The 15,411-nt window shown below is 43.7% G+C and overlaps 1 protein-coding gene across 1 annotated transcript in view; it reads left to right on the forward strand.

Moving 5' to 3' along the window:
* The first annotated feature begins 1,887 nt into the window (after positions 1–1,887).
* Positions 1,888–15,411, forward strand: part of PLA2G4A (phospholipase A2 group IVA) — a 79,066-nt gene continuing 65,542 nt past the window's right edge. Inside the window, exon 1 of the mRNA XM_074907686.1 lies at positions 1,888–1,990. The gene's annotated coding sequence lies outside the window, so the exon portion shown is untranslated. The remainder of the gene's footprint in view (positions 1,991–15,411) is intronic.

Below are 15,411 nucleotides of genomic sequence, written 5' to 3' on the forward strand. Positions count from 1 at the left end.
ATTAAAAAAATGAATGTGTTGTTATTAAAACCAACCCAAACCAGCCAGTTGCTTCTGTTAATCCCCTCCTTCCCACATCCCCTTCCTCCAGGAAGGACCATTGCACACAGCCAAAGGCAACTTTGAATGTGCCAGATGAGAAGCCAGTGACATAATCTGAGTAAGGTGTGATGGGGGTGTAAGTCAGACTAAAATCTTTAATAATGATCAAGTGTCAGGGGAAGCAATAGCCTTTCAGAAGTAGGTGAAAAGACTTACAGTCACAAGGAATGACTTCTGTGTGTGCATAAGCTCAGCTGCTTTGCGTTTGTAAGACTTAGGGTGGTCAAATACTAACCTGAAAGTCAGATCAGTCTCTCTGCAGAGACTTTCTTCCCACTGAGCTGAAGGATCAGTGTGTGGACCAAGACACGGAGCCCTCGCAGGCAGGCAGCAAGCCCTTGTGCATGGCCCAGGCAGCACTGTGGGTATGCTAGGCTGGGCCCAGGCACTGTACCCATGGCACTGACCCCAAACTAATACCCTGTGTCCCTGGTTGTAAGCATACACTTTTGGTAGAGAACTTCTGGATCCAAACTGCCTGTTTACTGATGTACCTACTGTAATACCAATTAGGTATCTCTGCATCCAAGTGGGCATATTTTCATTCTGTCTGTCTCCTATTTTCACAGAATCATCTCAGCTGGAAAAGACCTTGAAGATCCTCCAGTCCAACCCTTAACCTCACACTGACAGTTCCCAACTCCACCAGATCCCTCAGCGTTGGGTCAACCCGACTGTTCAACCCCTCCAGGGATGGGGACTCCCCCCCTGCCCTGGGCAGCCCATTCCAGCCCAACAACCCCTTCTGGAAAGAAATGCTTCCCAATAGCCAGTCTGACCCTGCCCTGGCGCAGCTTGAGGCCATTCCCTCTTGTCCTGTTGCTTGTTCCTCGGTTCAAGAGACTCATCCCCCCTCTGCACACTCCTTCAGAAAGTTGTAGAGGGCCATGAGGTCTCCCCTCAGCCTCCTCTTCTCCAGACTAAACAATCCCAGTTCCCTCAGCCGCTCCTCGTAATTCAGGCCATGGAAGGGAGGGGAAGCATCACCCGGCGGTTTTAAAGGGGACTCTGGCAAACGCTGTGTTTGGCAGACAGAATTTCCATTCCTGCCCGCAGCTCGGAGGGTTTTGGGTGCTTTTTGAGCCGATACACCCGTGCCGTGCGGCCCGACGCGCGCTGCTGACCCCTCGCCTGCCGCGGGCAGCGCTCACGGGCCGAGGCGGTGCACCAGCTCCGCAGGTCCCCGCCGGTCACACTCAGGCCCCGGGCGCTCTAGTCCCCCGGGCCCCGCCGAGGCCGGTACCGCTTCCGGGACCCGCCAGGGAGCGGCCACCCCCCGCGGCTTTTCCCACGTTCCCAGCGCACCCGCGCAGCGCTGCCGCCTGGGGAGCCCGGCAGTGCGGGATGGAACAACGCGCAGGTATCGCCAGGAGAGCATCACAGGCTGGCACTGCCGCGGTGAGGGATGTGGTGTTAAAGGTACTTTAGTACAAACTTCCCTTGAGCCGCCTGTTAGAGAACTTTTTTATTTTATTTTTTTGTCACAACAGTACGTGGTTGCTTTCTACGTCTCCAGTTAACGCCGCTCGTGAGAGGGCCCCGCGGGGCGCCGGTAACCCCCGAGGAGGGCCCGTGCCACCCGCCCGGCTGCTCCGCCACCGCCCCTCTCCTCGGGGGAGCGCGAGCCGCGGCCCTCGGGCGGGCAGGTCGCCCTTGAGGCTGCCCGACACGCCGCCGCGCGTACCCGCCCGCCGGGCTCCGGAGGACTCGTTGCGCCCCGGGCGCTGCCGCCGCGGCGGCCGCCTGACGCGTCCTTAAGAGGCGGCGGTCAGGTGACGGCTGGCGCCTCCCCCGCCGCGCGGGTGAAAAGTGCCGTTTGCCGGCAATGGGCAGCGGGACCGTGTCTCGGCCGGGAGTGACGGCCGCGCCCGCCGGACCGTAGCCGACCGTAAGCGCGGTGCCGCCTTCTTGCGCGCTCAGCCGCGGCTCCTCCGCGGGCTGGGTGGGAGGGAGGGTGGTGCGCGGCGGGCAGAGCGCGGGCTGGGCCTGTGGATACGCCCGCAGAGCGCGGCGGTGGGGCGAGGCAAGGCGCGGTGCTGGCCGCCCTCCCCCGCAGCATGGCGCGGCCGAGCCCCGCTCTGTGAGGGGCACCGAGAAGGGCGGGCGGGCGTGGGGTGGAGCGGAGCGGTGTTGTGTTGTGTTCTCCCGCGGGCGCCGCCGCAGGCACCTGCTGCCCGCCCGGCCGCGCCCGCTCCGCTCCGGGCGGCGCGGCCGCCTCTCCCGCGGCAGCACCGTGGGTGCCCGGCGCCCGCTTTCCGCTGGCCTCCGTGAGGGGAGGGCGAGGCAGCGGGCGGCGGAGCCGCGGCGGCGGCGCTGGGCGCGTGTGCCAGGGAGAGGCGCGAGGGCACGGCCGCGGCGAGAGGGTGGGAGGAGGGGCCGCGGGAGTTGCATAAACCGTGTTACTCACGCCGGGCCCTCGCTCTCGGGGCCGTAGGTTCGTGCTTGTCGTCATCCACTGTCGCTGGAGCGGATTTTCGTAGCGAGTGCTGCGAGCTCTGCTGTCTCGTTTACTTGTCCCCGCGCAGTGTGTGCGATGAAGCAATCGTTTTGAAATTTATAGGGAAGTAAAACAATGCGTCTGTTAAGGAAAAGTTTCACAAAATGTCTGCGACAGAAGCTTTTCATTTGGGTCTGACATGACAAAAATGTGTGTAAGTTCCTGTTCGTGACTTTGAGCAGGCAGCTGCTAACATGTGTTGGAAGTACGATCACAGACCATAACCCCCGGGTTTCATGGGGCGACATACTCCTCGTTGGGACCAAACTCACACAGTTAGTGTAGGGGTTAATTGGTCGCCCTGGTTGACCTCTGCTCCACCCCGATGCTCTGCTGCTCGCCTGGCGGCCCCAGTGGTGTGTCCAGGCCCCGTGGTGGTGGCAGCGCTTTCCTCCCCCCAGCTCAGGGCGCACCGTGGTACGAGGAGCGTCACCTTCCCTGGAGCAGCCACGGGTAGGGGCTGAATTACGGTGCTGGGCTGTGTGACCCCTGCGAGAGCTGCACAGAGCTCCTGGGCCCGCACCTTCTGTTGTACCTTTGGGGAATACCTCTGTGGCCACCTGAACTGCAGGGGGTGGAACTTCCAATTTGGAGGCTTCTTGCAGATGAAGGCACACAGACTCAAACTAGATAAAGATCTAATCCCAAGTGAAGAGCAATGGTGTGGGTAGGGCTTCTAAGTACAGTGGCTGTTCCCGGCAGGAAGATGGTCTTATGCACCTTAGTAGGCCCAGATACTTACTGTATGAAACTATTGATTCATAAAATCAGCTTGTTTGTGGTTGCCAAGAGTTGTTCAGCCTACTAAGAATTTCAGAGAATAAAAGTGAACCGAAAAGTGATGTACTTTCTGTTACAGGAAAGGTTTTGAATACACACTGTAGAGTTAAGTGCTCCTCGACCATTGTTGTCTCCCAAAATCTCCACGTTGTCCCTTTGTGACCACCTTTCTGCACTCTTCTTCTGCTATGGCAAGGTTACATAACAGAAGAGAAATGGAAGTACTTATTTATGCTTCAATAACATAATTTAAACTCCTCCTGTGTAGCTGGTTAATAAGCACTGGAAGAATACCAGTTTGATTCTTGGCACCAAATGCTGTTTATGACTTCTTTGTCAGAAGAATTAGACAATCAAAAAAAAGAGGGGAAAAAACCCCCAATGCAGCTGTCTCAATAAGGTTGCATACTTGATTTCATCCTAATGCGAATGTATTTTATTAAACACAGTTATCATAAGGCGCCCTTCTTCAATTTTCATGATACTTTGAATAGATTACTTTTGTCAGTTGGCCTAAAATAGCCAGAATAGGAAATATTTCAGCCAGTCTGTTTTTGCCTTAATGTACTTCAGTTCATAGCTTTTGGTCATACCTAGGGGGATAACAATGAATATGGAATGAGCTGAGACTTTTCAGAGGTATTCCTGCGAGGCCATTGAGCAGGTTTCATTGACATTTTGGGTAGCCTCTGCTGTCTTTCTTGGCACATACTCCTGACAATACCAAGGGACTGAATCCAGTGCAATGTAGCAATGACTTTCCAGGTGTACATTGCTTCAGGAGTAATAGGAAATAGCTCTGTTTGGGTCTGTTTTAATTTACATGCAATATTCAGGTACGTTGCAACTTCGGTGACTTGCATATAGTTTGGAAGAGGACAGCACTTGCGGTACATCTGAAGACACTCTAGAGACTTGGGAACTGTGAATTCAAATTGAATTAATTGAATGGCTTGGGCTGGAATGTTGGGAATAGACACATGTAGCAGCCAGAGAAGGAGGTGTCTCCTGCTTGTACCCAGAAGTTGAAGTGTATGAAAACTGACTATAAAATACAAGAAAATACTTAGTTTCCCATGGAAACTTTCTAGCACTACAGGAAGAAGCTCAGAGTACCACATGGCCCATGGTTAGTGCATGGAGTTTAGAGACAGGAGATAAAGTTCAAATTTATTCTTCACCTGATACAAAATACTGACGTGGATCAAGTCTCCTTTATCCTTCAGGGTGGTATCCTAAGAAGGGGGGTGACCCTGAGGGAGCAAAACTGAATTCTTGCCTAATTGTTTCCTTGACATTGATAGGGAAGCCCACATTTCAGTGGCTGTTGCTCTAAAGACAAGTACATGGCAAAAATATCTGTGACATACAGTCCGGAGAGGGTTTAAGCAATAAAACCTAGTCCTTTCTCACAGCTCTGGTTCAGCTGGTGTTTCAGCTCCCAGCTGGAGCCTGGGGAACCAGTCACATGACGTGTTTTTAAATTGAGTTTACAACTGGTCTGGTTTTGTTTCATTTGCTTCTTTTTAAACAGAAGGTCCATGTAATCTGTGGAAGGATTTCTCTTTGATTTCATGGGCAGTGGCAGTGGAATTGGCTATCATCTTTCTGAGAGGTGATGAACTCGTGTGTGTGTTTGCCATGCCTCAGTGATATAACTGCGTCTTTCTCACCAGTCTGAAAAACAAATCCCAGAACCTGTCTTAGTAATGGAAATGATCTCATCACTGCCCTAGGTTATAATAACGTGATGTAGTAACAGAATACTTTCAAAAGAACTCTCTCTTTTTTACTAAAAAAAACCCCAGCCACCCTGGTATTCAGACTTTCCTGAGGGCTTTCATTTACTGTTTACCTCAGAGAAATGATACGAATTTCCTGACTGTACCAATTTCCAGTAGCCTGTGTGTCAATGTCTGGAGCAGCATTACTCAGCCCGTGGTGCAGGGATGGGAGGTGGTCTCTAGGACATCTGAAAGTGGTCCACAAAGCAGGAGCAAACAAAGCACCAAGAAGCTCCAAATACATATTTTTAAAAATTTTAAACAGATTATGGGGAAAGTAAAAGTAACAAATGAAAATTTAGCCTGATTTTTTTAAAATGGAAAATACTCTGGCAATACTGCAAGTGAGAATTGGTGGACTTTCCTTAGAAATATCATTTAGTTCTTCCGTGTGAAAGTATTGTGTATAATGAGATGATTTCCATTAAAAATAAGACCACAGTGTTGGTGAGGGGAAAAATGTCAGACATATTGATAGATGATGGGGCCGTCACTGTAGAGATTTTACTAATTTCTCTCTAACATTCATAATGAAATCCATGGGTGGTTGCCAGTAATTGAGGCTTGTGTTGGCCTTGTATCAGCTGGCAGGTGTGGCGGGGGCATGGAGACTGCACTTTTTCTCCCAATACATTTTGCCTTCCCAGAGGGATGGTTGCTGAGATGACATTTTCCATCTCAGTTCATGCTTTTGCTGCATACTGCGGCTTCCAGGACTGTCGACATGTGTAGTGGTGGAAGCTTTTGGCATCTGGACTAATACAGACATTGTAGAAGTCAGTGTGAGTTGCCCAGTCTCTTTAAGTAATCCCTGGAAGAAAAACAGGTGCTTCCAGGATAAAATTAACTTGTTCCTAAAGCAGATATCCAACAGGCCACATAAATTATGTGACTCTTTGCTAGCTAAGCATGGATGAAGACATCTGTATGGTAGGCATTTGAAGTTAAGTGAGGCGAATTCCACATCTGGTGTCTGCATCTCTGAGCAGAGTAGTCTCCTATGCAGGCTGCACAGCTCTGTTTGCAAGCACTCCTTTTAAGTTTTGAGATGCAGTTCCCTTTCAAATGAGTGGTAGTGTTGGTAACTGTGGATACAGTGCTGCTTTTTGTCTGCTGGTAACAAAATTACATTGGCAGGCATTTATAGGCTTAATTATGAATTTAAATGTTGCTCATTGTTTCTTTTCACCACCTTAGGATGCTGGAAGCATATTTTTCGAGATATAAAGTAGGCTGTTTGCAAATAAGAATCCTTGTCTCCATCGTTCTAGCTCCCAACCCTAAATATGCAGATTTAGGAAGGAGACACAAAATAATCGGGTCAAAAGCTTCCACATAACGCAAGTTCAGAACTATACACGATTTGATTTGGTGACATTTGTGTTTTTGTGGGTATCTGAGTAAAGCCCTTGAACTGACTCATCTTTGATATTTATCTAATATTTTCCTTGAAATAATCTCAATGTAAATCAGTTAAACTTATTTCTTTTCCTACTGGTATTATCAGTCAGTTATAACCGTGGTTATATCCTTAGCCAGGATTTGTAGAAATGTGCACTTTTATAATAAATTACCCTTTTATGTTTATGGTGATTATAAAGTTATACATTTATATGCACACACACAGAGAAGTTACAAGATCTGTACAAATGTTTATGTCTTGTAGTAAGTCGCAGTCATAGCTCCCAAGGGATTGCATTTTAGAAAACATGCATGATGAACAAGACTGCTAAATTGGGGTAGATGGAGGTGATGGATTAAGAAGCACAGTGAATGCATACGTATGGGCTGTCTCATCCTGTCCGGTCCATTGCGTTGGCCAGACTATTAAATAGAAAGGTCTGACTTTTGGAAAGCTTTGTAGGCTAAGTGTGGGGATTTTTTTTTTTCCCTCCCTGTTACCATGTCTGTGTCTCGAGGATATGGATTGTAAATGGGACTTAACTACTAGAACTGTGTATCTCGTGCATTTAATTTACTGCGTTGTCGATTAGATGCTAAAAATAAATGCCCCCCAAGTAGAAGATTCCTTTTGGCCTGTTCCAAAACCCATTAATGTCATTAGGAAAACAGACCACACTCATGGGCAATTTCTCTACCAAATATAGAGAAGCTGTCACTGTGGCCTGAACCATTACATTGCATTCTCTGTCAGAACAATTGTGCCTTTGTACTCAACATGCAAAGTGTAGCTCTATGCAAAATCAGCAGCTGCTGCCTAATGTTACAGTCCTGTTAGAAAAAAAACCCACAGAACTGCATATGACTTTGGGCAGAAGGTGACTCTGTAGACTTGTGAAATGTAACTAATTAGAAATTCTCTGGCTGTTACTCTTGTATATCATATTTTTAAAATAACCACTAATGGAGAATTGTAAAATATAATGGAGTTTTGAGGCACTTTTAAAGTTTCATAAATATGGATGCCTACTTAAATGAACATCTGCGATAATCATCATATCTTGACCTGGGCAACTTCTATAAAATATGAAATTAACCATTCTTATGCTGGTGTTTTGTTTGAATGCTTTTGCCTCCCAGGCCAAAGAGAATTGATAATGAGTTTCTAACCACAGCACTAATTGCCACACCCCTTTATCTTTTGATAAAGGCATGAATCTGCTAAGTTTTCTCAACCATGATGTTTTTGGACTGTTGTCTTAAGTGGAAAAATGCTTTTTCTTCCAGTAGCCAAAACCCTGCAACTATGAGTGAAGGATGGTGCTGGTGAAAAACCTCAAGAGAAATGAAAATAGTAGCTTATACACAACATCTAAGAGGAAGATGGTAGGAAGCGAGTACCAACTTTTCTTATATCCAGTTTATTTTTATGGGTTTGTGTGTGTTCAGTGATGATACTTGCAGACTTCTTTTTTTCCGAGGCACTTTAAAGTTCCTGTAGGAAGTTGGTGTGATGTCTTTGCTGACAGTAATGAAAACCAGTTCTTTACTAATTGCAAAATCTGCCAACATCTTGCATTTCTCTGGCATTTTCCACTTTGAATAGCACATACTCACACAGACCTTCCTGGTAAGCGACTGATTACATTTACTGTGACATATTTCCAAGTATTATTTTGCTTCTTATGCTTACATTCCTTTTCCCAAAAATGCCAAATTTATTAATTTAATGAGTTCTTCAACTCTTCTGTGGCCTAGTGAGTATAGGTTTAATTTTTATAAGACTGTTTTTGATACAGAGAAATTAAATAGCTTCTTCCTAGTCATTAAGTCATTCTGAATCAAAATAATGTATAAAAACCTGAAACCATGTCTTGTAGTCTCACCTTAGACATTATCCCCTTCCAAATCCACAGTGTTGTGAAAAAATGTCCATGTAATTACAGTGAATTTTATTATGTGGTGGTGTCTGAAAAAAATTAAGGTGTGGGGTTTTGGGTTTTTTGTTTGTTTTGGCCTATCTTTTATGTGTTTCTGAGGATTGTCTCTTTTAATTTAGGAACTGAAGTAATGCAAGCGTGATGTTTGATACGGCTAAAGTGGAGGGAAAAGGTTTTGTTGCTTGTAAAACTTTTTCACCAGTATATACAGAGTAAGGAGGATCATATCAACTGGGCCTGGCTTCTCCTTCCAGTTCCTCCTTCTCTTCAAAATTACTGCTTTATGTAGGTCTGTCTGTGAGCAGCTATAATGCTGTATAAATGTTTCTGAAAAAAGTTTAGAAAAAGAGATGAGGCTAAGTAGAGCAGAGCAGGACAGTGTGTGCAGGAGGAGAGTCATATCCAACCTGTTTTCTGCATATTTCAGATGAAGAATTCAGCCCTGAATTTTTTGCATGCTAGAGCAGAATATATGGTTGGTTGTGGGGCAGTCTTGGTTCTTGGTATCGCTCGCTATGTATAGAGAGAGAAAGAACAAGTATTGGGGATGAGAGAGATCAAAATTCATGTGCCTGCTCTGAAATCAATAGCGTGAACATTAGCCACCCCCAGCCCCACCTGAGAATGACCTGGCTGAGTACAGGCCAGCTGTTTTGGGTATAAATGTGATTAAACTCTTCCCAAAAGTTTTATTAAAACTGATGTAGTTTTCCAATGACAGCTTTTTGCTTTGTCAAATTGACACTAAAAATCTTGTTAAGTGCTTGAACATCTCCACTGTGTATTCCTCTGTCCTGTAATATGTGTCAGTCATTTCCCTTTCAGCACCGAGCATCAGCTACTGTTTTAATATGCTGAAAGGGAGTTTGAGTTGGCAAGGGTGTAAGTAAGCCCTCGGGGTCTTAAGAAATAGTAAAATGAAAAGCTGAAGCAGTTTGGTAAGAGAGTAGTCATAGTTCATCCAAGTTTGCTGAACTGCCTCTGGCTGACCAGTCCTCTGCACCTCAGAGAAGAGCATGAAAGTCTCCCTCGTGTCCCTAATTTTGCAAAGCTGTTTTAACAACAGAGTATGTGTAAATTTGGGATTTCTTCCTGACTTTGATTACTGATCATTTACTTCATCCTTTGTGGCTCTTCTGTGAATTTGATTGTATTGCATTCCTGAAGGCCACATTTAAGGTCTGAGTAGCTAGCAGTTACTGCTTTTTTGTTAGTTTTGTGGGTTTTGTTTGCTTTATGTACAGTTGGTGTAGCTAACTTCTTAGTACTGGTAGAATCAGATTACACTAACTTTAACATATCTTCTTGCTTATGATAAATAGAAAATTATATTAAATCAAAATGTTATTTTTGGTTTTAACCCATGTCCAAAACCTTAGTTGGTAATGTTATGCATCCATTAATAGTGGCTTGGATCCTTCCCTTCATTCTCTCAGGGCTTGACAGTAGCACTTGAGATAGTTGTCTAAAAAGGAATCAGGTATCACCTGATTCAAAGCTTTCTTCCAAAATCAGCAGAAAGATTGCGTTAGAGCTCTTGCAGCTCGGTGTTTTTGCTGTTGTTACTCTGAACTCGGCTGAAATAGTGGAGCAGAAAATTCAAGCCCTTTTGTTGCTGTCACTATAGCCCTGAGAAGATAGCAGGCACAGGCACGGATGGCAGAGATGACTGGGGAGCAGAGAGAGCTTCAGAGAAGTTGAGCGGCATGGTTACAGAAAAAGGAAGCTCAAGAAGGGGCAGAATAACGTGCCACTCCTTTGTGCAGTCTCCGAGCAGGAAGGTCGCCTGCTGCTTACTTTCTCCAGCGGGGAGAGGAGGACTGTGGAGGGACTGCAACAGAGTCGTACTTGAATTTGTAGAGAAAATCAAAACCTCTGAGCAAGTGCTTTGCTGATGTGAGTCTGGCTTCAAGCTGGTAACTCAGGAGCTTTTTTCCAGGCTCTAATCCTGGACTGAAGGTCTCTTTGTCTCGAGGCTCGGCTGTGTGGGTTCAGTCAGGCTTTGCCCCAGGCTCTTTGGCTTTGGGTGGAAGCCGGGTGTTAGATACAAGGTGGAAACCACTGGTACTGATGTACTTTCTGTTGCAGAAGTGTCCAACTGCCGACTTCTCAAGAAAAGGGGTAGGGCAGTTGGACTGTCTTGCTAGGTCTAGTACGTATTTATTCAATCAGTGGATTATAAAATTATTTATGTATGAAAAATGCAAATAAATCTTTCATAGTGTAAGTTTACCACTTAGTCTCTCCCCTCTAGAATATAGTATATGCAGTAGGAATGTCTCTATTTGCCTTTGTGTCTATGTCTTTGTGTGTTAAACATACATTTATATTTACTCAAACTCCAGCTTGGCAATAACCATAAAATAATTCCGTATAAATTTTGCTTACATCATTTAGAACAGGCTGAAAAATCTCAGCATCAGAAGTTTGTTCATGACTACTTTTACTAGAAAGTCCTGACAGATTTCCTTGAGTCACTCTTTGTCATGCTTTTAATGTTATGACCATATAGACCAAAGGAAGTGCAGCACAATTGTCCCCTTTATTGTAGACAGTGACCAGAGCTCATATTTTGAGTAAATAGTCTGAAACCAGAACATGAAAGTTGTAATGTTGAGTCACGTTGTACAGACACTATGAGTGTAAGATGATGAAACACACCTTTTGTGTGTAGTCCTTTCTACATCCCTGCAGTGCCAGCATGACAGTAGCCTGTGTATGTTGACTGGGGTTTGCACTGAAATGCCAGGTTAAAAGAGCAGTTTGGATAACTTGCTCTGAATCCTAGTTGAATTAAACAAGAATTTTAAAAGATATTTAAAGGAAATTGTTGCCTTTCAGCTAAATTTGTTTTATTGTTGACATACATTACCTGAACAGAATCCAGCTGTTAATTTACCAGCTCCTTGCATATTTAGCTGCTATTGTGCTTGTTCTTTTGCATGTAACCACTGCATAACTGTAATGCAGGATTGTCATCTGCAGTTGAAGGTGGAGAGCACTGGGCAGCTCTATACACTTGTCTCTTCCCCAAAAAGTCAAACATAAATACTAAAATTAAAATTAATTCTAATATTTTCCATCAAGTTTTTTTATTTTAATCCATCCCTATCCTGTAGCAGGGAAGCAACAGACAGAATGAAAGTGTAGATAAGTTAGATATGTAAGAATCAAACTCATTATTTTAATAAAATTTTTAAAAGGCATTGGCCCAGAAATTTTCAGAGTTGGATGACATCCCTATTGTCGCCAAGGGAGAGTGAGGGATTTGGACTGAGATCTTAGGAATCTAAATCTGGCATCCTAAACCATTCAGCAACTGTTACTTCCACAGTACTAGTGAGGCTTCTTAAAGGGGGTTCCTGGAGGTTTTGGCAGTTAACAACTCTTGATCAGCACACTGCAGCACAGTAGAGGAAATGGAAAGTTTTGTCAAAGATCCAGGTAAGAATGAAATGCAGGGGAGTTTTTTTCTTTTTTTTTCCTTCACCTAAGTTTTAAAGGAGTATATTCAGCAAATAACTCTGTCCAGTCAGGTGTGGCACTTAAGATGTATATAATTTAGTTTTAGAAGTTATTATTTGTTTGTATTTTGGCAACACTTTTAAAGCTGCTAGTGGTATTGAGTTTTTTCATTTCAGAGAGCCTGGCTTGACATCTCAAATATACAAAGTACTTGGGGTACCCATTACCTTGAAGTGTGAGGTTTTGGTCTCTGCTGTCAAAAATTTGGCTTCCAAAAGTAAGAATACCCTTAAATGAATAACTGTCCTACATATAAAGTTTATTGTGGAATATCTAAATTCCAAAACCCTAATGTACAGAAATGTTGGGCAATTTTGAGCCTTGCTTTTTTTCTTAATTGCAGTGTACATATAACAATTTTTTTCTTAATTGCAATGCATATAACAAGTAGTCTGCATAGATAATCATCTTGAAATTATTTAAATAATAGGTGGGCTTGACTAGTGTACTGTAATTGTATTTTATGGGGAATATATCCTAATAATTTTTACATTCAAGGCTGTTTTTTATTCCTAGTGCAATTTCAATTGAAGTGAAATAAAAAACATTGGAGAAAAGTTATGTGAAGTTATTAACTTAAGGAACTCTTTCATTCTCAGAATGCATTAACTCCTTACTTTGAATTTACTCAGTTCCACTTTCTAATAATTCTGTGAAGTTGACATACAGTAAAATCATGTATGATGACATGGCTTTTTCTCATAACCTCTTGCAAACTGCTGCACCGAGTGTTTCTTGTTAACTCTCCTTTGCGTAAGCAGTATAATTGTAAGATGAGCCATCATGCCCTGAATCAGTTGCCTCTTCCTTCAGGCCTGTAGTTAGTGTTCATGGTGAAAATATAGTATTTGGTTGGATAGGAAATGTACTGGGAACTTCCCTGACTGACATGAAAAAGGGGCAGTTATTCAGGCAGAAATGCTTCCAGCCTCTTAAATATTCCTGTTGATAAGGTCATTCCTTGCAGAATGTAAGATAGGGATTTTTTTTTTTTCTCCTGGATTAAATCCAGTTTAAGTTTATTGTGGGAGCATGTCTGATTCTCCCTGACTCACCAAGTCTTGCCTCCTGTTACGGGAGGTTACTGTAACATGGAGTTCTCCAGGAGGTGCTGGGCTTTGTATGTAGAGGACTGGCCTGATTATTTCACCGCTTCTGTCTTCCTCGCTTTTGGCCACTGAAGTAGCCTTCAGCACTAGATAAGGTGTAAAGTTACCTTGCTCAAGACTTCTGCAATGTTTCCAGAGTTTCAGCCCTGCTAGGGTATTTTATAGCACTCTCCCTCACTGAAAGGAAATCTTAGTTACTCTGTCACCTGTAGTTTCAGTAATTGCTTGCAGGCTGACAGATCATCTTTCAAAAAGAGATTCACAATCTTTTCATCTGTTACGTCATCTTTAAGAGGAAGTCAAATGTGGTTTCCCAATCTTAAAATCTCCTGTCCAGCTATTTATGCTGTGTCAACTTCCTTGCCAGACTTCACCCCAGAGCATCCTCCAAAAATGTGACACAGAGGTCGAACTTTTTCCTTTTCTGCTCAAAATCCTTCCTTCTACCCATGGTCTCTTAGCAATGCATGGGTAGAACAGTCATTGCATGTCAGCAAAGCATATAGTTTTTCATTTGTGATGAAAATGGAGTTGATGGGGGCTTTACACAGAGTAAGAGGGAAACCTTATTTCTTGTGTGGGAAGACCTAAATTAAGAAATAACATTACAGTGATTTTCCAGGATGCAAGGCAGAATCATGTAGAAACAGATTATTTGTTATTTCTGTTATACATCACAGGATCAATCTGTAACCAAATAAAATTCTGTAATCTGATTTGATAAAAATGGATGGTGACATTCATACCAAAAGCCTGAGTCAATACTTAGCTTATTCTGTGCCCCTTACTCTTATCATATTAGATTGAGCATTAATGACTCTACCGGTGAGTCACGCTTAATCACTTCTTTTTTTAATTGTCCATGTCTTTGATTCTTAAGAAGAATTGTCCACCTTGATATAAACAATCTCCCTTTTATGATCGTACAATTCTGAGGTATATTTTGCATGGTGAGGATGCATACTGTGTTGGCCTTTACTCATTTTAAGAGCTTTTGTGCTTAGTGAGACTAACAATGGAGTAAGCTTATACTCAGCATGAAATGGGAAAATCTCATCATTCTTCTTGTCCTTTTTTTTTTCAACATATCCTGTAAAACTGAATTATCTGTAGGAATTTACTGGGTCAACACTGAGAGTGAAAATGTTCCAGTAATAATCTCTCTCTGTGTGTGCAACTTCTTTTTGTGGAAATCGCTCTGTTATTGTTTGTCTGTAGAGACAGTAATCCCTTAGATGTTTCAGTCTGTCACCTCAAGGGAAAATGAGCTAAGACCACAGAAGAGTCTTGATTTAAACAGCGATCCACCTATCCACTAATAGCTTCCTACTTTTGGTGCCTGAAACTGTGCCTGACAATTAAATGCTCTTTGGCCGACAAAAGTAGAGTTCACTTTTGGGTGGAAGTAAGATTTAGGAATTTAGCAGAAAGCTGTGTCTGTGTTATATGACCAAGCTAAACTGTGGCCTGTTCAAGAGGCTGTGTTTGCTATGGGCTTTGAGAAATGTCCAGGTTTACAGATTGTCCATAGAAGAGCAAGAAATAGATCGTTAATCGGTCTGGCCAGTTTAGTTAATTCTGATGATACTGTAAGAACTGACAGAATATATGCTTTGAGGCACTGCCTGTGAGGTGCTTTGCTAGTCCTTTGGGAAGGGATGCTATCAGCCCTGGGAACAGCACAGTTCACAGACGATGCGATACCACCCGAAATCAGGGAAACGAAACAATACATGTTAATAATATTAAAGTGTCCTTGAAGATCTGCTTAGAGGCACTACTTCCCCTGCAGTCTGTCAAGGATTGGCCTGCCGCCAGCTTCAATGCGAGTTCAGTTCTTTGTATGTGCTTGTGATTAATTAGTTGATGATTTTTCCATTAGGCTTTGTGGGATGGACAGTATATAGTGACAGTGTTAAGTGAGATAATTTTGGGATCACTGCTCAGTGCAGATGTTTGAAGTAAACGTTCTTCAAGACTTTCTTTGCAGCTCCTGATGAGCATAATAGACAGCTTCTGTATTTTGTCTTCTCTGCCACACTAAGATTTTAGGTGTAGAAATATATTGGTGTGCTTAACCCAAACTCCATTTATAATGTAGTGCAAGCTTGCAAAGGGTGTGGTGTAATTATATGAGGGTCATGTAATTCTGATTTGAATTAAATCCACTGTAAAAGACAGAAGTATTCAAGTCACTTAAACATAGATGTCTACTACCAGTTAAGATGTCTTGCTGTCTTCTTGATACCTGTCCATCTGCAGCCCCAGGGTGC

This window comes from Athene noctua, chromosome 5, assembly GCF_965140245.1.
Source record: "Athene noctua chromosome 5, bAthNoc1.hap1.1, whole genome shotgun sequence".
Taxonomy (NCBI): Eukaryota; Metazoa; Chordata; class Aves; order Strigiformes; family Strigidae; genus Athene; species Athene noctua.